Source organism: Rosa chinensis, chromosome 7 (assembly GCF_002994745.2).
Source record: "Rosa chinensis cultivar Old Blush chromosome 7, RchiOBHm-V2, whole genome shotgun sequence".
Classification (NCBI taxonomy): Eukaryota; Viridiplantae; Streptophyta; class Magnoliopsida; order Rosales; family Rosaceae; genus Rosa; species Rosa chinensis.
The window spans coordinates 67,481,081-67,502,021 of record NC_037094.1 but is presented as its reverse complement, the minus strand read 5'-3'; the positions used below and the strand labels follow the sequence as shown (position 1 = coordinate 67,502,021).

Below are 20,941 nucleotides of genomic sequence, written 5' to 3'. Positions count from 1 at the left end.
AGGATCTTGCCAAAATTACTTTTGGGCTCAAACACAACCATGAAAGAATATCACAATGGCGTAATTAAACAATGAGAAGATTAATCAACTTCCATTTAAAACAATGTTGTATTCCACAACAGTTTGGGAAACTTATTCTGAAACCAGACTAAGCCACATCATCTCAAGTTCATCATCTTTTTCTGTTGATGGAAGCTTCAGTGCAACTTCAGGCTTGGAATGTTTTGTACTGTAAGCCCAATCGATTTTTATTACCCCACTGTTGCAATATATTAATATTTTGCTGAGGTAATGTAATAAAAAGACTAATTATATATGTATTAGCAAACCTCTTGCAGTTTCCTGAAAGCTACAATGCAAAAGTCATCGACTAATTTTGTCACCAACTGCTAGTATATTAGGGTATCAAAGAAAAGGACAACTGACCAATCGATCAAAGGACAGTTTCTTTAGCTGGTATATTCCTCTAGTTACAAACTTTGTGAACCATTTAGTGCTCGAGGCAAACATAGAACTACATCGTGATAACAGTGGAATTGCTGCTAACCCACCTTCATTGCCCCCACTATACTTACAAAAATAAAAAGTCATGAAAACAAACAAACAATGAGCTCAGCTAGAGCAACCATGAAAGCAATCACGACGAAGCAATTAAACAATGAGAAGATTAATCAACTTCCATTTAAATTAGGACTGTATTCCACAACGTACAGTTTGAAAAACTAATTGAGAGCGCAGACTACGCTCATCATCTTAAGTTCAAGAGACAAATGGAAAGTAGTGACAATGATTAACAAACTTAAAATAAGTCCACAAAAATCATATTCGAAACTTGGAAGATCTATTCTTCAGCCACAACATTGATTTTGTAACGTCCCGAACTTGAATTCACCCGTTTACTAGTCATTTGGACAGTAAACGACCTTTACTTTCACTTTACTGTCGTTTCAGTACTTTTAGTGGCCCTAAAAGATGACTTTTTGTTTGGGTCAAAATTTGAGAAAATTTCTTCGTGAAAGTCGTAGGGGACGTTAAACCGAGCGTGTGCATATGTGGTACATAAAAATCGGAGTTCGTATGCGAAAGTTATGGCCTAAAATGTGGAAATTACTGTTCACGATAACTTTCTATATATATAGAAAGTTACTGTGGTAGGTTTCCATTTCCGGAAACCTACCCCCCCCCCCCCCCCCCCCCGACTTTCTCTCTCTTCCTCTCCCCCTCTCCCCGTCGGCCTCTCCTTTCTTCCTTTCTTCCTCTTGATTCACAGCCGTCCGGCCATCAACCTGTGGGCAACCGGCCACCACGTGATCGCCTCTTCCTCCTCTCCACGCTAGTGCCCTTGGGTTTCGGCGATTTGGCCGGAAAACCCCGAATCGAAGCAAGGAACCTCACGGGGGCAGTTTGAGCTTTTCCGGCGATTCTGCCATTTCTGGCCATTTCCGACAACCAAATTGGGTCAGTAGAGGCGCCCCGAGCCGATGATCATTTCCCCTAAGGCCATTGACTCCGATTTGCAGCGTAGAAGGAGAATCAAGGAAAAACCCGATTCTAGGGTTTGAAGTTTTTAGGGATTTTTTTCACCGGATGAATTCGTGCACTTAAAGGTAAAATTGGAATGTGTTGTAGTTGAGAAAAATGTTGGGCGTGTTGAGTAGTTGTTGCTGCCAAAATATGGTGGCCATCGGAGCTAGTGGCCGCCGCTACTGGAGGTCGGCGTGGAGGCGCGTAGGGCAGCTTTTTAAATTCAATTTTCAGCCTATTAAATCCTATAAATGTTGTAGAGCTTATATGTGAAGTTTGGGGAAGTTTTGAATCGATTATAAATTCCTGGAAATTTAGAATTTCAGTTATCGATTTATGAGAATCCGACTGTCGGATTTCTCTCAAATCTGCCCTAGAACTTGTAAATTAATGAAATGGTGTTGGTGGTAAAGTTTGGGTTGAATCGGAGAAGGAAATAGAGATGTTGGCTTAAGAGGATTGATTTTGGGAATCGTATTTAATTACCGAATTGTTATTCACGGAATATAATTGTGTACAGGGCGCTATACCGAGTTACTGCTCGACGAAGGAAACTCGTATGTGTGGTCGTCTATATAGTACTGTGAGTGGACTTTTATTTTAAAATGTGATGCATGCGTTTATTTCTCGAATTAATGCTTTATTTAATTATCATAATATTTTGTTGAGCATATTATTTTTAGTTTAAGATATTAGTTGGTTCTGGAATATTTTTGAAAATGGGATTTTTCCGAAGGAATTTGTGCTCGTACTAATTTCCGGGTTTGGTTACGGATTTGAGAATATTTTGGCTTGCGGGGCCACGTCATTGGAATGATTATTTTTTTCTCGTGAGAGATTGGGGAAGTCTTTTGAATTTTTCGGGATTTTTGAATGTTTTCTTCACCATACTGGGGTTCAATTACTAGTTCTCCTCTTCACTTATTTTGTGTTTGTGGGTGGCAGTTGAGGTAGATTATTCTCCTCCTCACGTGAGTGGTAGTTGAGGTTATTAGTTCTCCTCCTCACACAATCTATGTGTGAGTGGCAGTCGAGGTTAGGTAGAGCCTAAGGGGCTTCTTTACCCGTATGGTGATTTCTTCTTCCCCATATCCTTTTACTGCTTGACTAGCAAGGCTAGTCCGATTTCTCTTAACCAGCGGGGCTGGTATGTTTTCACAAGATTTCTGAGTTTAAGGAAATACATTTTATCAACGTTGCATGCATCGAGTTTTATAAATTTAAATAAGTGGGAGAGTATTCAAGTTTGCTTCATTTAAATCATCTTCATTATTTATTTTTGTCCACTCACACTAACGTGTTTTTTTTTTTTTTCAATACTTTTCCCCTGGGCTCTTCAGTTTCAAATGCCCAGTTTGCAGGTTAGATTAGTTGGGGTCGGGCGTACATGGAGCTGAGGCATAGTTGTCACTGCTTCCGCATTGTAGGATTTATTGATCCTTTACCCTCTTTACCTTTTTATTATGTTATACCTTTTGTTTTAGAATTGATCTGATAACCGTGGAATTACGTTGTTAAGTTGGGAATTGTGCAATGTGAATTGGAGAATGTTGTGATATGGGGAGCAGGGTGGCTCCAGGAGAGTAAGGATAGATGATTTGGAAGTGTAAATGTTTTTCTACAGGTTTTGAGTAGTCCAATTTAAGGGAAGTTCCGCCAAATTTTTGGTAGAATTTCTTCTAAAGTGGGCCCCGCAAGACTACTTTGGATTTCTGGGTGAAATCCGGGGCGGGTCCTGTCAGGTTTCATCTTTCTCCAGCAAGTTATAGAATGTCCTTATTTTCCTCTGCTCATTCCAGTGATGCATTTTGCAAAGGCCTCCAGTACCCAAACCACCAGCCCGATGGTTATCTCCTTGACAACGTTTCGTCCTTTTAATGTGGCATGAGCAATCTTGTGACCAGCATTTTCAAGTGAAATATTTCACTTGAAAAACAGCTCTTTTTTTTTCGAGGATGCTCTGGATGTGTTGCAAAAAAATTGAAAACAGCTCATGTCACTGACTACAAAAGAACAGTCGGACATTATACTGGTATGCCAAAACACACAGGTTCTATACGTTCTACATACACAAAAACACATACATATAGCAGCTGTGGGAGAGTAGATATGTGTTTATCTTAAACTTATACTTTTATATATCCCTGTAACACCAGTTATTTCAAGATTAATGGAATGGTGAAGGATTTGGACTGACTGACCAAATTAAAGACAAATTTGTCCTCTTCTGACGGCCCTTCCTTTCCAGAGCTATTTTTTAACTTGCTGTCATTAGTCCTGATCAAGCAAACTTGATTCATCAACATAGTCCTCTGTTTTGAAAACAGGGGAAAGTTATCAACCACCAATAGCAAATAAACTCATACCTTCGACGTTCGCCAAAACTCATTGTCCTCTGTTGTTATATTAAGTTCCTAACCTTTTATCACCCAAAAACAATAAAGTTCTTAACCGTATTCAAATTCGAAATGGTGAAGAATTTGAAGGACTAATCCAATTAAAATCAATTCGGCCTCTCTCGAGTCCTGACGGCCCTTCTTCTCTTGATCTTCTTGCCAACCCACTGTCAGAGTCTCTTGATTCGAGTTCATCAACAAAGCCGTCACTTGATTCGAGTTCATCAACAGTCCTCTCTTTTGAAAACAGGGGAAATTTAATAATTTATCAACCACCACAGATAGTCCATAGCAATGAAAACCTGCATTATCAATTCTACAATATCCAGCAGTCAACTGAAGTCCTAACTGATAAAATACCATGATTGATGTTAATAAAACTAAAAATTAAGTCTCCGCAACGAAAAAAGAAAGACCTGATTCGATTCTCAGTGCTTGAGACAGTTTCATACACTTCATTTTTTGGCATAACCAGGTGCACTCCGCAGCTTTTCAAGGGAGCCACGTCATGATCGAGTAATTGATAAATAGTAACTCGACATTGAAAAGGTGGCCGCGGACGCCTATAACCAAACCGACGCATATCAATTGTATCGAACGGAATATTTTGCAGCCACACATGAGCCGAATCAGGTTCACAAATATTTTCCTCCTTCAAAAAATCCTTTGCATCTCCCCTGGTGGTGATGAATCAGGACCTGATACTTAAATATGGGGACATACTTCTAACGGTTGTTTTAATGTCAAAAGTGCTTATTGCAGCTTACTTGAGCCTATGGAGCAAAATCAGTTTGAATGGAATTTTATTTGGGGGTATGCAGATTCCTCCTAAGCTGAAAATCTTTTTATGGACTATTGCTCATGGTAAAATTTTGACTAATGTCCAGAGAGCTAGAAGAAGATTTACTAATAATGATAAATGTTATTCTTGCCCTCTAGTTTGTGAGACTCTTTTGCATCTATTTAGGGATTGCCCAAAAGCTTCTGCTACTTGGAAATGCTTCTGCTGGCCTCATTCTATCAAAAATACGTTCCAAATGGGCTGGTCTGGATGGTTCCTTGCCAACCTTCACCGTAAGGCTCCTTTTGGTCAAAAATCATGGTTGATGCTAAAAGACAAATATGGGTTGGATGTTGCAATTAAGACCTTGGCTACAAACATGATATAATTATTTTGTGCTACAAACATGATATAATTATTTTGTGTGTGTGTGTGTGTGGGTGGGGGGGGGGGGGGGGGGGGGGGTGGTTGGAACGTTATGAAGAGGACGTCCGCAACCCAGAAAAAGTGCGGACGTCCCTCCTCTGAGCTCGATCAAGCTTCGACGGCGGCGTTTCTATTGTCGGATGGAACCGGGTCACGATGTAGAGCAGTTTAGAAGCAGCTGGACTCGTCGACAAAGGGTTCGAAGTGGAGCTCGATGAGCTTCCATGGTTTCCAGTGAGCCCGTCGCGCATTGCTGAGAATCCAATAAGCAGAGCCTTCGCCTGGATGGTGACGCCGTCCGGGATGTCCAGGGGGTCATCCGGCAACTGCAGCACAGCCGTCGCCACCTTCTTGACACCGGAAGAGGGACGTCCGCATTTTTTCTGAGTTGCGGACGTCCTCTTCAGAACCTTCCCCTATATATATATATATATATTACTGGGTGGAGCCCAACTTACTATCAGATCTCATAATAATGTAATATATATATATATATATATATATATATATATATATATGGGTTCCACCTAGTCTTCCAACTTGAAAAGTGTCGGCCATGTTTCTCTTGGACTTTAGGAAGTTCAACTGAGTTTGCAAATTAAGTTGTCTCGGCCAAGACTTTTCTTCAGTAGCATGAGATGTGGCCGAGGCTCAAGCTTTAGCCGAGTTATTTTGGGGGCACGAGACCCAAGTCTTCAAATTGAGTACATTTTGGCAAAATCTCAGCCGAGTTTCATGGTTAGGCCACCCACCATGCTTCATTTAATTAATGTGGCTTGTTCAACTTCTCAGTCGCACAACCGAATTATTTTAGAGTGGGCTGCAATGAACCAACCGAAATGTAGACCAAGGGGGCCCCAGTGACGTGGCCAGTTAACATCCTCACAAACTGATTACTTTTTGTTGACTGTTAATCAGACGTTAACTGTAATTTTTGTGCCGTCGTGGTGAAAGGCCGAGGGGTTTCTGGTATTTTGGCATCTGGGATGAGAGGCTTACAGCTAATATATGGGTAGGCATCTTCTTCATCAAAACCACGAAAGATATATCTGGTTTGGCAGCTTCTTCATCAAAAGCACAGATAAGCGAGAAGTTCGGCATTCACGGTCCAGGCGTCCAGCAGTAAGTTGTTTCTGCTTCTAGTCTCTCGTTTCCTTCACTTTGCCGTTACTCTATGATTCTAGTTGAACTACAGCACCGAAATTTCGGTTGAAGCAGTTCGAAAATTATCTTTGTAGGACTCTCTAGTCTCTACCCAACAACACTGAAACCCACAAACCCAGTGGGCATGGGTTCTCTTATAAATGAATCAGAGAGAGAGAGAAAGATGACAAGGAGGAGGAAGAGCCCATTATAGTATAGCAAACCCAGAGATTCTTTATGTTTCGCATCAGGTACTAGCAACTTTAGGAGATGTACAACAAGGCTGAGGCTAGTTTTGGACTGGTACATGTTCATTTAGTGAAACAAACATGAAAATTTCTTTCTTTCATGTCAATTTTGGTGTTTTCTTGTTTGTATATGTGGGTTTTGAAGTGGGTATCTGTTTGTTTTCTTGAATTTGATTCATATTTGTTTAAAGTTGGGGTTTGCTTTGCTTGGAATTGAGAGGGATCTGAACAATGGTGGTGGCTTTCACTTGACTTTATTGGAATTCAGAGGAAATTTAGTTCATTGTGTTCTGCGTCCACAGTTATTCTAATGACATGTTAATTGGCTTACAGCTGAGGAGGTTGATCTCTCCCAGGATGTACAGCTGTGGGAGGCTCTGATTGACTCCAAGAAACACTTTATAAGTCATGTCCTGGCATTTCTGAGGCAAGGTGAGGCCAAGGTTGCTCGACCTAGTTCCGTACCTCCCGCTGCTCTGAAGGTTGGTGGTGGAATGATGAAACTTGGCCCAGTCAAAACAAAGATGCCTTCAGAACTGAGAGTAAGTTTTTCAATTCCTAGTTGTTCTTTATAGGCTTATTCTTATTCATAGTGGAATCTTATATCATTGTCTGAGTTAATATAAAATAAAACTTATTAATTGTACTGCCTCTTTTCTTGTTCTTGGTTGGAAACTTTAGAACTCGTCAATTGTTGACTGTCCAACTCAATGTACTATTTGTTATTTTGCTTGTTGTGTATAGAAGAGTATATGAAATTTACTCTGTTGGTATTTGAAATTGCATCTATGCTAGGTCTCAGTTGGTATGGAATACAAAACTTATGTAATTATATAACTACTCATTAGTTAAGGAATAGTTGTTAGCTTCAGATGAAATCTTAAAGTGTCGAGTTCTACATATTTATGTAGACATCCTTGTTCTTAGATACATTGATCCGTACTCATAAATTGGATGTTTTTAAGACTTGAGAGTCACAAGATGTACAAAAATGAGTTGAGAGGGCTTGCTCGCTGCCGTGCTCTTGTTCATATTAACCAAGCTGTTTTTGGAATTTTATTTTTATGTTATCCTTTGCCAGCTTCTGGAATATTTAATTTTGATATTTTATTTGCATTCCAGGCTGCTTAGGATGGGGTTGACATAATAAGCTTATCAATCACTCCCAATAGATGTCCTCCCGGTGTTGCAACATTTTTCAACCCCATAGATATGGCTTCACTATCAGCCGTAAAGGTAGGTATATTTGTTGTCCAAGCAGCAGGAAATACCGGACCTTCACCAAAAAGCATGTCTTCCTTCAGTCCATGGATCTTCACTGTTGATTCTGCTTCTCATGACAGAACCTACAGCAACTCTATAACCCTTGGCACAACGTCACCATTCCTGGAATTGGACTTACACGTAAGTTTGTTCCCTGCTGCTTCTGGCTCAAATTCTTTCTTTTTTTTCCTTTTTTTTTTTTTTGGCTTATAGGATGATTTAACAACAGCACTCACTACACCTTTCATTAAGAAGCTAACTTGTTAACTGATACAGACTGGATCAATTCTTAATGAAACTAGGTCCAACTATATATAAATATATATTGTTTTTTATTTTGTTTTCTGAAAAACAAAACAAGGTGCATCATATTTTGTGAGCATCTAAATTTGGATCTTTTGTGGAATGCAATGAGTGGTTGATCACTAGTATGTAAAGGTTTTGAGATTTTGAAGTGAATTTTTTTAATGTGGTAGCTTGTATTATATGCTGGTGAAAGCTACAATACCAGTGCATCATAGAGCAGAACTTGCTATACGTGTAGCAGTATCAAGTGTATTCTATAGAATAAAATAGAAGACGCGATCAAATAAGAGACAGAATCTGAGATTAGTACAAAAAACGCTGGAAATAATATAAATATATAATATAAATATATATATATATATAAACAATTGAAACAGTACATATACCAAATGAGAAGCAGAATCTCCAATATATGTATAAGAATGATATATTCATTAACTGATGCTGCATGATGTAACTCTGTATGCCTACTTGAATTTGGAGATAAACTTGATTTTTAAAGAATAAACTTGGTTCCGTTCTCCAATTAAATGTCACCAGTAGATTGATCCTTACACAAACAATGTCACGTTACTTCAATAATAGAGCTGTAATTGTACCCATCTCTTGCGTAGAGTTAAACAAAGTCACTTCAATAATAGACCTGATCCTTAATTTGCCTTTTTATGCATGGAAGCTGTAATTGTACCCATAAAAACGTTTCAGACATGTTGGTTGCCTGCTAAAGTATGACATTACTAATATGTTCGTTTTGAAGTACCTTCATCATTAACATCTCGAGCCATGGCATTACCACTTGCATGTGACGTTGTGAACTATAGCATCCAGTTAAAATGAAAGGTGAACCTGATAAGTTTTCTGTTTCTGTTTCAGCTGGTACACAGAAAGATACAATGTACACACTGATTTCTGCAATACATGCTTTCACTGATTTCTGCAATACATGCTTTGAATAATGACACAACAGTTGCAGATGATATGTATGTAAGTGAATGCCAAGACTCGAGCAACTTCAATCAAGATCTGGTCTAGGGAAACCTCTTGGTCTGCAGCTACTCAATTCAGTTTGTGTTTGGAATGTTCACAATAAAGCAAAGCCTTACGAACAGCGCAAAATTCAAATGCTTGGTTTTGTTTTATGGATTCTTTTATCATTGATTTTCAACCCACTCCAATGAAAATACCTGGCCTTTGTCACAGTAATCAAGTTCTTTTAGTGCTTAAACCTCTCTAATACAGTAAAGCACGCCAATTTTGCGTTGGTTCAGCTGCTAGTAAAATGCACATCAGCGTCTGTCAATCTGGCAAGATTGGTGGGGAAAAGGAGGACGAACTTTTGTGCTTAAACATTGAATCTGTGCTTAAACATAAAGCTTGTCTAAGTTGCGGGCTTAAACATTGAATTTGTGTAAGCTGTATATAAAAAGATACAGATTCTAGGTGTCAGCTTTATTCTGTTATTTGGTTAAGATCTATTTACGTTCACAACAGATTCCACTTGTAAATGCAATGACTAATGTCAACCGGATAACCGTCGAAAAGGAAAAAAAAAGGGAAACTTATGTAACTGAAATTATGTAAACTATTCAAGTATATCCAATACATAAGCAGAGGGGTACTTCCTCACCACTCATATTATCTTAACTTCTTTTTTTTTATTGTTCAATCACACGTTGTCCTTAAAGGCTTCCTAGGCTCAGAGACTAATCCGTATTTGGGGGGATCTTATCATAAGGCTTCCTCCCCCCTGGCCACCAAGAATATATTGAGATTTAACTCCAATAAGTGTCGGCGGGATTCGAATCCGGGTATAGGAGTTCCACACCTGGAGGCTCTTTCCAACTCGACCACATGTGGTGGTTATATTATCTTAACTTGATCACACAAATTGAACAGAGTTTATAAGCTTTTAACAGAGTAATAATGAGCTTCAATTTTTTGATAGACGTAAAACCATGTAATTCAAAAATTCTCCAGATAAATTTAAATCTACCAAATCATAAAAGCAATAAATCAAAAATCCAGACTTTTGTTTAAAATAAAATCATTGAAATCAAAACATAAAAAACAATCGAGACACATGAAAATCTAATATTGCAGCGAAAACAACATAATTACACCAACTTGCATATTAACAAGTACTATGTAAAAATATTAACCCGATCCGCCGTCATTTCGACATTGAACAAAACGGTCAACCCTCTATACGCCTATACATCTATAGGGGGAGCTAAACCACGAGGAGATACATTTTCTGAAATTGTTACATTAGTTTATGTAGCTCATACCCACGAGGGTGTGAGAGTTGACAGCTCGAATAAGTTGTGTATGAGTGGTTAAGCGCATATTAGTTTTTATGTGTATTTAGGGTTCATGGTTGACAACATAGATAGAGACCCAAACGACAATGAAAATAGTCGAAATTTTGACTGTAACTATTTCTTCTTGTCGTGATAACATCCAACGGTCGAATTTGATAAATTCTAATTCCTCCACCTTGTTGGTTATGGAAGATATATTTTTTCATATAACTAATAAACAAGTCAGACCATATTAGTAGGCATATGAAGATTTTGTGCGATCCTTATAATCGAACTTAGAAATCGATAAATTTGAGACTTCCTATGTACTTAAAGCGTATTAATAGGTACCATGTAAAAAAGTTAACCTGATCCGCCGTCATTTCGACATCGAACAAAGCGGTCAACCCTCTGTATGCTTATACATCCCTAAGGGGAGCTGCATCACAATGAGATAAATTTCTCGAAATTTTTAGATTAGTTTATGTAGCTCATAACCAAGAGGGTGTGAGAGCTAACAGATCGAAAAAATAAGTTGTGTATGAGGGGTTACGCGCATAAAACTATGTGTATTTAAGATTTAAGGTTGACCACGTAGATCGAAACCCAAACGACGACAAAAATTGCTGAAATTTTGACCATAACTATATATCTTCTTATCAAGATAACATCCAACGGCCAATTTTGATAAATTATATTTCCTTCACCATGTTGATCTTGGAAGGTATAGTTTTGCAATACAACTAATAAACAAATTAGACCACATTACTAGGCATATAAGGATTTTGTGCGATCTAAAAATTTGTTACTGAAAATCGATAAATTTGAGAGTACCTATCTATTTATAACGTAATAGTAGGTAGTTGTAAAAAAAAAATTAACCCGATGCGCCGTCAATTCAACATCAAACAAAGCGGTCAACTCTTTATACACTTATACTTCCTTAAAGGGAGCTATACTAGGAGGAGATAAATTTCTAGAAACTTTCACATTAGTTTATACAGGCAATATCCATGAGAGTGTGAGAGTTGACATATCAAAAAAATAAATTGCGAATGACCGGTTATGAACATGTTAGTTTTATGTGCTATTTAGGGTTTAGAGTTGACCTAGTAGATCGACACCCAAATAACGACGAAAATAGCTAAAATTTTGACCATAGTCGTATCTTCTTATCATGATAATATCCAATGGTCAATTTTAATAAATTATATTTCCTCCACCATGTTGCTCTTAGGAGGTATAATTTTGTGATACACCTAATAAACAAGTTATATACTTATATACTTATAAGTATACTTATATACTTATATTTCCCTAAGGAGAGCTATGCCAGGAGGAGATAAACAATCTAATATATACTTATATTTATATGCTCTTTATAAAGAGGTCAACTCTTTATATACTTATATTTCCCTAAGGAGAGCTATGCTAGGAGGAGATAAACTTGCAAAAGTTTTTACATTAATTTATATAGCTCATATCCACGAGAGTGTGAGAGCTGACAGATGAAAAAAATAAATTGAAAAAGTTAACCGGCTATGAGCATATTAGTTTTATGTGGTATTTAGGGTTCATAATCGATCCAGTAGATCGAGATGCAAATGACGACGAAAATAGCTGAAATTTTGACCATAACCATATCTTGTTATCATGATAACATCCAACGGCTAATTTTGATAAATTATATTTTCTCCACCATGTTGCTCTTGGAAGGTATAATTTTGTAATACACCTAAGAAACAAGACCCCATTACTAGGCATATAAGGACTCTGTGCAATCTAAAAATTCGTAACTGGAAATTGGTAAATTTGAGATTACCCGTCTATTTATAGTGTATTAATAGGTACTGTGTAAAAAAATTAACCCGATTCGCTGTCATTTCGACATCAAACAAAACGGTCAACTTTTTATACACTTACACTTCCCTAAGGGCAGCTATATCATGAGGAGGTAAACTTTCAGAAATATTTACATTAGTTTATATAGCCCATACCCATGAGAGTGTTAGAGCTGACAGATCAAAAAAAAAAATTGTGAAGGACTGGTTATGAGCATATTAGTTTTATGTGGTATTTAAGGTTTAGAGTTGACCCAATAGATTGAGACCCAAACGATAATGAAAATAGCTGAAATTTTCACCATATCCATATCTTCTTATCATGATAACATCCAATGGCCAATTTTGATAAATTATATTTCCTCCACCATGTTGCTCTTGGAAGGTAATTAGTACATCTAAGAAACAAGCTAGACCACATTACTAGGCATATAAGGATTTTGTGCAATCTAAAAAATTATAACTGAAAATTGGTAAATTTGAGATTACACGTCTATTTATAGTGTATTAATAGGTACTGTGTAAAAGAATTAACCCGATCCGTCGTCAATTCGACATCAAACAAAGAGGTAAACTCTTTATACACTTATACTTCCCTAAGGAGAGCTATACTAGGACGAGATAAACTTCTAGAAATCTTTACACTAGTTTATATATCCCATACCAACGACAGTGTGAGAGCTAACAAATCGGAAAAAAAAATTGCGAAGGACCGATTATGAGCATATTAGTTTTATGTGGTATTTAGGATTTAGAGTTGATCTAGTAGATCGAGACTTAAGATGACGAAAATAGCTGAAATTTTGACCATAACCATATCTTCTTATCATGATAACATCCAACGGTTGATTTTGATAAATTCTATTTCCTCCACCTTATTGCTCATGGAACATATACTTTTGGATATAACTAAAAAATATTTATATATTAGATTGCTTAAAAGGTTCAAGATTTATTATGTAATCTCGGTAATTATATAATTTATATTAGATGTTTGAATTTTTTTTTTCTTTCCAAATTAACCTTTCACCGCGTTGTCGCTTTTGAAAGTCCACATATTCCTATATATAATGAACAAGTTATACAACACTAATAGGCACATTGATCTCACTTTCTGAAAACCAAATCAAAATTGATAAATTTCTTTTTCGACCTTATAGATGTATACACCAAGTAGTTACACACGTCATGTGAAATTATTGGCATGGTAGTTGGTGAATACGACATCAATCAACCTAATAGTTATAAAACTAACTTTGGTTTGACTAAGTGGATTGAAGTCAAAACATCGATGAAATTGGCTGATTTTCTTACAAAAAGCATACTATATTGCACTCATCTCTTCTAGTGGTCAGTTTCTCAATATCCATATGTCTCGATAGGCCTAATATATATAGATATTGTTTTATAAACTTAATTACGGTTGACCAAGTGGATTGAAGTCGAAGCTATGATTAAATTGGTTGAATTTGTTACCACATCCATAAAACAATGTGATCCACTCATCCAACGGTCGGCTTTTCCAAATTAAGTTTTCATCCCGTTGTCACTTTTGAGAGTCCACATATTCTTATATTAATGAACACGTTATACAACACTAGCAGACACATTGATATTACTTTTTAGTAACTAAATTGATAAATTTCATTTTTGACGTCCTTTTAGATGTATCAACCGAATAATTACACATGTCGTTTGAAATTATTGGCATGGTTGTTGATGAATATGACATCAGTTAACGTAATACTTACAAAATTTAATAATAGGTCTCGGTTATCCTTTAGAGGAATCTAATGTATAATTATAGTACTATTAATTTTTTTTTTTTGAATAATATAGTACTATTAGTTTATACTATTATTAAGAGAAGAGAGCTTGCTCTCCAAAACTGAAATTTTTTACCAATTTAACCTTTATATATTAAAAAACTATGAAATATAATTAATCAATAAGGATAATATGGTAAATTGTAAAATTAAAAATAAATCAAAAAAGAATAAACTATCATAGTTGTACGAAAAATTTTTCCACTACCTTTAACTTCTCTCCACACACATAGTGGGTGGGTCCTGCTAGTTTATGATAAATGGAAGTCGATATGAAAATAAAATTGACTGAATTTTTTACTATAGACATAAAGTATTATAATTATTTCATCCAATGATCCGTGATTACATTAATTACCGACCCAAAAGTCCAAAACCAATGTATAATCAAAATCACATTCAGTGACAATCATATAACTATTAAAGTCTTAATGCTAGTGTTAAAAAAAGAAAAGAAAAAAGTACTTGCTTGTAGGAACGAATTGGAAAAGGAGTTCTAGTTTAACATTTCAATTTTCAACATCCCGCGTTCAGATGTTCACTTCCCACTTAATTTTGAACCTCCCTCCAAATCCCCCATTTTAGGTTAGCTATCAGATTCATTTCATTTCTCTTCCCATCACCACAGTCCTCCACTTACTTGCCGATCTCCATCAGTCATCAGGACTCAGAGCAAGGTCCAGAGGAAAATTTTTTGTTGAAATTTTGTTTTGTTTTATTAACTATAGTCTCCGTGATTAGTAGATTCAGAAGAATTATTCCTTTAATTTTTAAGCAAATCTAGTTGATGCTGATTTGCCTTTTGAGAATTGCTTAGCTTGGAATGTGGTTTGAGGTTATTGGTTCAGCTAGACCTTGGTGTATGATTTTGATGTGCTATGGTTTGACCCAAAGTGTTGATTGTTAGTTTGTGTCTAGAATTATAGGGGTTGTATGTATTTGGAATTTTGAGAATTGCATATCATTGACTGTCTTGAAATCTTCTCTTCTGCCTGCAGTGATTACGGGGTGAAAGGTTTGATCGATTTTGAGTCCTTGATCTTAGTCTGAAGAAGAAGAAGAATCGCCCAGACACTGAGAAGGTTTTGAGGTTAGTCACAGTCCAAGTCTGAGGCATATTTTTTTTCTTTCCTTTGCTGCCTTTTGTGGATGCATTCTTCTAAACCAAGCATCAGTTCGTTGTGAATTGGATTCTTCTGCTGTAAATTTAGGATCTTTAAATACCTAATTCAGATTTGGAAAGTGCTTGAGAATGCAAGACTGGACCTATCTATGTTTTCATACGACTATATTCTAGGTGACTGGTTTGAGGAAGAAGCCATCTTCACTGTTGTGACTGCAGGTGCTAAATAAGACAACTGGTACTTTCAGCAAATCTCCCTCCTGTTTCTTCAGTACTGCTTCTAAGGTTGCTTTGGAGTGTTAAACTTTCTTGGTGTTTTGATCGGTATTCTTTTTTGCCCAAATTTGCTTATTATGTCTGAAAATGGCCTGATCTTAAATAGCGTTTTTGTGGCTTGCACTTTTGCATTGATATTGATGTTAAGGTTTGTAATTTCTTGCAGAAAGCTACAAACCCATGTTTAGTTTATGACTTTGGAATTAGTTTGTATAGTATTTCCACTTTGAATATTGTTTTGACTGTGAATATTAACCGATAGCGCATTGTGATCATGGTCTAATTGCTTTAGTTGTAAAAACTTTGTCTTTGACAACTGATTTATGCAGAATAATTGAAATAAAACTGAAGTGATTAATATATGTGCATATTCTTGTTATTGTTGATATAGATGGACACATTCTCATTATCAACATGCTCTTTTCATACAGGTATTATCCTCATTAATATACAAACGGAACCACTTGTGATCTTACAAAACAAGTGACGAGATACTGAAATATGAAGCTATGAACTTTGTTTAGTTTTCATTTTTCTGTTCCCATCCCTCTTCTCCTTACTCTATATGCATTTGGCAAGTGAGATTTGTATGCTCAGACCTGAGAGCTATGATTAGTTCAATTACAGAGATATCCACCTGCAAGTATGCAGTTGCAATTAAATGCCCCACACTTTGCAAGCATCCGTAAGCCTCTTCTCTTTCCCCTCTGTCTCTCTATTTAGTGAATCTAATGGCTACTTTCAACCAACAGATTATTCCTATCAGAGAGACCGGTATGGCAGACCATTAATTGTAATGTACTTTCCCAAGGATTACAAGGAAACCCAAGTTGAGGATGAAGAATCTAAAATTAAGCAGATGGTTATGGTCATAGACAGTGAATCTCATTCCAATGATGAATCTGACAACTAACATTTTATAAATTCAGAAAATTTTGAGAATGCTAATGATAGCCAACCTTATGTAATGTCGTATTCTTTTGCACCTTTCACAAGTTTATGAAAACCTAGTCATTGATTGTCCTTTTAACATTGTTGCCGTAATATTTCGAGATGGATATCATATCCTGAATTGATACTAGTAAATCAGAATGTTTATACCACATTTACTTAAAAGCAGCAAATATGCTTTTTTATAATTCCAGAAATGGTGAAAGGCGGGTTAGATAAACTACATGGCACCAATATTAGTCTTGGAACAGTCGGGAAAATGCCGGATCAAAGACATTGATCATCTGGAACACCATCACCATAACTAGATCCTTGACCTATAGTTATTATACATGTACATGCATGGTTGTTAAAGTCGCAATTCTTATTGGCAGAGTGATATTCACTTTGTTCCCGCTAAGCCAAGTACTCACTTATGACTTCACCTTGTCTATTAACTTCAATATCATAGTCAGTGAAAGCATCTCCTTGTGCTAGTTCTTCAGCAAGTTGGCTTTCCCCTTCTGAATCACGCTCTGATGCATTACTAGACGTTGAAAAACCTCCAACTTGACCATTTTGATTATCAAGCACTGACGCAAGAGAATTTGCAATGTCAATTGCAACATCAGATTGACCATTGTTGTTAGCATTGACTGCAGGAATTGCCTCAGATTGGTTCGCAGCATCTGTGGGGTTTGGTGCCTGTCCCGAGAGCAGTTGACAGATTGCTTGGTCCATTGTCCCTCCACCCTGCAAAGCTAAGACTGCTTAACACAAAGTTGTAAACATCAGAGTGAGCACGGTTTGGCCTCACAAACATAAACCAAGTATAATAACATATGTTTTATGTACCTAATGATCTGTCAAAGGCCATGCGTACAAAAGCTTCAACTGAAGCATCTACTGCTTGGCACTGTAGTTTACTTTTCCTTGATTCAAGATGCTGCTGCAAGTAAATAAATTTAATAGTGTTCATTCTCTAAATAAAATTCAAATAGTGTTCAAACAAAAATGTTCAAGTCACCTGTATGGAAGAAATGGTCAAATCCAATGCCTTCTCCACTGTCATTGCCTCATAGTGCTTCAGCAGCAAGCTCCTTTTCAAACCTGCAAAGTCAAGAAACTCTTGGGATGACTAACGACTATACAGGGCTGATGGAAACATCTTGATTGCTCATCCCCAGTGCCCTTTTTGTATCTCGTTCTCTGAAGCCCATGATCATCACAAGAAAGAGAGATTCATCCAGCACCTGAAGCTGGAATCCACAACCAAAAATTCATCCAGCACCTGAAAATACATGTTAATTGGATTTCGTTGAAACTAATGGTTTCACTCAGAAAAGTGGGAGACATAGAATACCAGCATAGTGTGCATGATAAATTCTGTGGAAACTTGAAAGAGGACATCCTTTTTTTTTTTTAAACAAAATTCGTGCACTTTGCATTTGTATGAAGAGAAGACTTGACTGTAAATTTAAGTACATTTTATAATTTTGGACCTCCATAATCCTATCTAAGAGAGGCAAACATTCAGTGCATGACATGGCCCTTCTCCTTTCCAATTACCTGGGTGAACTTCTCTTGTGCAGAAGTCAACACCGTCATTGACTTATCAAACTGACCACTGTGATACGCCGCCACCCCTTCCAGCAGCTCCAGTATCAAATATCTATAATGAGAATCAACAAAGTAAGTAGACCTGTGTAGTGTAGACAAACATTCATATATGTAGTAGAAGTAGTCACAGTGCACGCTCTGGATAACAACCTGCCTGAAGGAGTCTAACACGAGAAGAGTCCTTTCCATGAGCTCGTTCAAGACCCTCTCTGGCTTTCTCAAGGCGAATTCCTGCCACTGAGAGCTAGTTTATGTCTCTAAGCATGAAATAACACCAAACCATATCGATTTGCAGTATAGAAGGATTATCGACCAGCTGAAAGCAAACAAAACATGGCGAATGTTATACACTCATATTGAAACCAATCTAACAAAGTGAAAGGCAGATTGATATAGTTTAACTGTCAAAGTTACACCCACATGTACTTCATAGTAATACAATGTCTTCAATAAAGTAACTCACTCACCTTAATAACCGATGGATCGCAGAGAGAGAAAGCCTCCTACAAGAATGAAAAAAAGGAAGAAAATACAAACCACAGAGTTTAGGAGACATAAGCTGCTGTAACAAGCATGGACAAGCCAAGTAACTTGCAAATTTCATATGAACGAAACTATCAGTTGCAAAAAGGCACCAGTAACAAACCTCCTCCATGCTGAGCACTTCCATTGCATCTTAGTAATTTTGTGCTTTAATCAGTTGCTTTGCATTGGTATGTAACATCAGGCTCATCATGATTGCCCTGTCAAACAACATTTCAAATCTTACTTGAAACTCAAAATGGAATTGTATCCCCTTAATTTCTCATAGAAGGATCTAACTTGAGAACAGAAATTACTGAACCCTGATTAAATCTTACCGCTGATCAGTCTCTGATCCCATTTGTACTTTCTTCCCACTCTGATTTCCAAGTACTGAAATCTTCAATTGGCAATGAACCATCAGCATGTCTCTTCGACAGCGCAGTTGGAGCAGCCCTATAAATTTAATAGATACACAGCCTGGTCAAAACCAAAACACAGACATTTACTAAAACGAAACACACAGGTCTGAAAGATAACTTTTCTTCTGAAACTTTTTTAAAGCTCATAGATAATTCATAATTATAAGTGTTGTAGATAAAACTCACACTTTTTCTGACTACCAAAAACACTATACAACCCAGAATAGAGTGTTTATCAGATAAACAGCCACCAGAATCATACAAAAACACACTCATATGCAATGAAACCGATTCTACCACCAAGCCAACTAACATAACCAAAGTTTTCATAAAGCTAGATTCTTTCATCAAAATCAAACAAACGCATGAACAACACAACCAAATTTGAATCAAATCCATGGCATAAACTATTATATTCGATATGAAAATTGTAGAATCTAATACGACAAGGCGTTATATCAAAATACGATATCAATTCAAGGAACTTGTAATGTAATACTTAACATCGAGACTAACCCAGAATCTCATCATTAAGCATAATGTCTATTAATCGAATGCATATTCCCATATCAGAAATCAAACCACGCCATGCTCAATCCCAAAATCGGCAGATGCAATTTCACATTTCCTCCATATACTAAACGACTAACAACAACAAATCGGAGCAGAGATATTACCTGAAACTGGTCACAAAACCTGAGTCTACTCCTTGCTTCCGGTAGCCAATACTTCAAAGGATTTGCCTTATTTCGCCCTATTTCGATAATCTGAAACTCGGTTTTCAAAATACAGTGGGCCTATTCTTTGCAGATTGGTGTCTTGGAATCTTATCGCCTCCTCGATGCAGCTGCCTCTCCCCTTCTCCCCTAAAGGCCCCTGCCGTAACTTCTTACTTTACAGTTTCATCTTCCCTGTCCTATGTGAGTTGACGCGGTCAAACTAACGGAAGTCTTCACGGCATCTGTTGGTCTACAATGTAGTTGGTTCATTGCAGACAAGGCCTTTAAGATATTCTATTTTTGTGCAAATCTCATAACCACTCGGCTTAAGAGCCAATGCTCATGAGACTGAGGGGGGCAATGTTTGGACCTGATTTTAGCAACTCCTATGTAAGGCCATTTGGAAGGTCGGCCAAATCATACACTCGAGCTGAAGGTATCATTCGACTGAAGTAGTAGCTTTGAATTTTACAACTAAGAAGAGTGTGTTGTTCGGCCACGTGGCTGAGATTTGAGGCTGTGGGTCGGGCGACCTAAACCTAGTAAAATGGGTCATACAGCCATGCCCTAAGATGAATCAAATTTTAAGTGAATGAGTGTGCAGGTGAGCTGAGAGAAAGACTAGGAGTGTTCGGCCAAGTCTAAACAATAATTTCGGCCGAGAGTTCATTCAAGAAGGGAATCCTCACAAGGAAAGAGTTTGAGTCAATTAATGATTTTGATTGTCACGATTGTAGGTATCGGCCAAGTCAGAATTTTTTGAGATGAATCAATCCTAAAAGGAAGGAGAATCCTAATTAAATTCCACGTCTTGGAGAACAAGTTAGCTAGGTTTTTGATTTGTATATATAGCACCTTGTAACTCATTGTAAAGGGTCCTGCACCACACAAACAAATCAATATACAACTTTTACTCACAATATTGTCTATTTACTTTATATGCCCTTTACTTTTCGCACTTGAGAGTAGTTCGTAACATAGAATTATCATCCATTGATCTCTTTCGGCCAGTCTGGATTGGATCGATGCGATTCACTGTTCACACACATATCATCTCACAATACTTTGACAACCGAGTCCACTTCACCTTATTCTTCACAGTGATTTGCGAGTATCTTCACCCGATAGATTTCTCGCTTGTCACCCGAACCTTTGAGTTTACCCAAGAAGTGAATGTGATAGAAGATCCCGGTCAGGGTTGACGCCTAACTGAAGTCCTTGCAACAGAAGCATTAGAACCTGAGGGGCAGAGACGGTTCCTTCCTCGGCCCACAG

General features: G+C 37.2%; 3 long non-coding RNA genes across 12 annotated transcripts; 2 read left to right on the top strand and 1 right to left on the bottom strand.

Moving 5' to 3' along the window:
- Positions 1-6,099: 6,099 nt before the first annotated feature.
- Positions 6,100-9,547, top strand: LOC112179342. 3 transcript variants are annotated; one of them, XR_005804187.1, is made up of 5 exons: positions 6,116-6,249; positions 6,366-6,573; positions 6,852-7,060; positions 7,641-7,922; positions 8,961-9,547. It is a non-coding gene; the product is annotated as an uncharacterized LOC112179342 (long non-coding RNA). The 3 variants fall into 3 exon arrangements; XR_005804186.1 differs by having other exon boundaries at positions 6,117-6,249; positions 6,366-6,521; XR_002927726.2 differs by lacking the exon at positions 6,366-6,573 and having other exon boundaries at positions 6,100-6,249.
- A 4,846-nt stretch (positions 9,548-14,393) lies between these two features.
- LOC121050293 lies at positions 14,394-16,700 on the top strand. Of its 3 annotated transcripts, XR_005802582.1 has the most exons (4): positions 14,394-14,731; positions 15,053-15,501; positions 15,885-16,138; positions 16,206-16,700. It is a non-coding gene; the product is annotated as an uncharacterized LOC121050293 (long non-coding RNA). The 3 variants fall into 3 exon arrangements; XR_005802583.1 differs by lacking the exon at positions 14,394-14,731 and having other exon boundaries at positions 14,816-15,415; XR_005802581.1 differs by lacking the exon at positions 14,394-14,731 and having other exon boundaries at positions 14,816-15,501.
- Positions 16,559-19,887, bottom strand: LOC112179715. 6 transcript variants are annotated; one of them, XR_005802576.1, is made up of 9 exons: positions 19,625-19,878; positions 18,864-18,981; positions 18,650-18,746; positions 18,471-18,506; positions 18,154-18,319; positions 17,953-18,055; positions 17,411-17,674; positions 17,239-17,332; positions 16,559-17,150 (listed from the first exon to the last, which is right to left on the bottom strand). It is a non-coding gene; the product is annotated as an uncharacterized LOC112179715 (long non-coding RNA). The 6 variants fall into 6 exon arrangements; XR_005802577.1 differs by having other exon boundaries at positions 17,239-17,329; XR_005802580.1 differs by having other exon boundaries at positions 17,239-17,642; positions 19,625-19,887.
- Between the last annotated feature and the right edge of the window lie 1,054 nt (positions 19,888-20,941).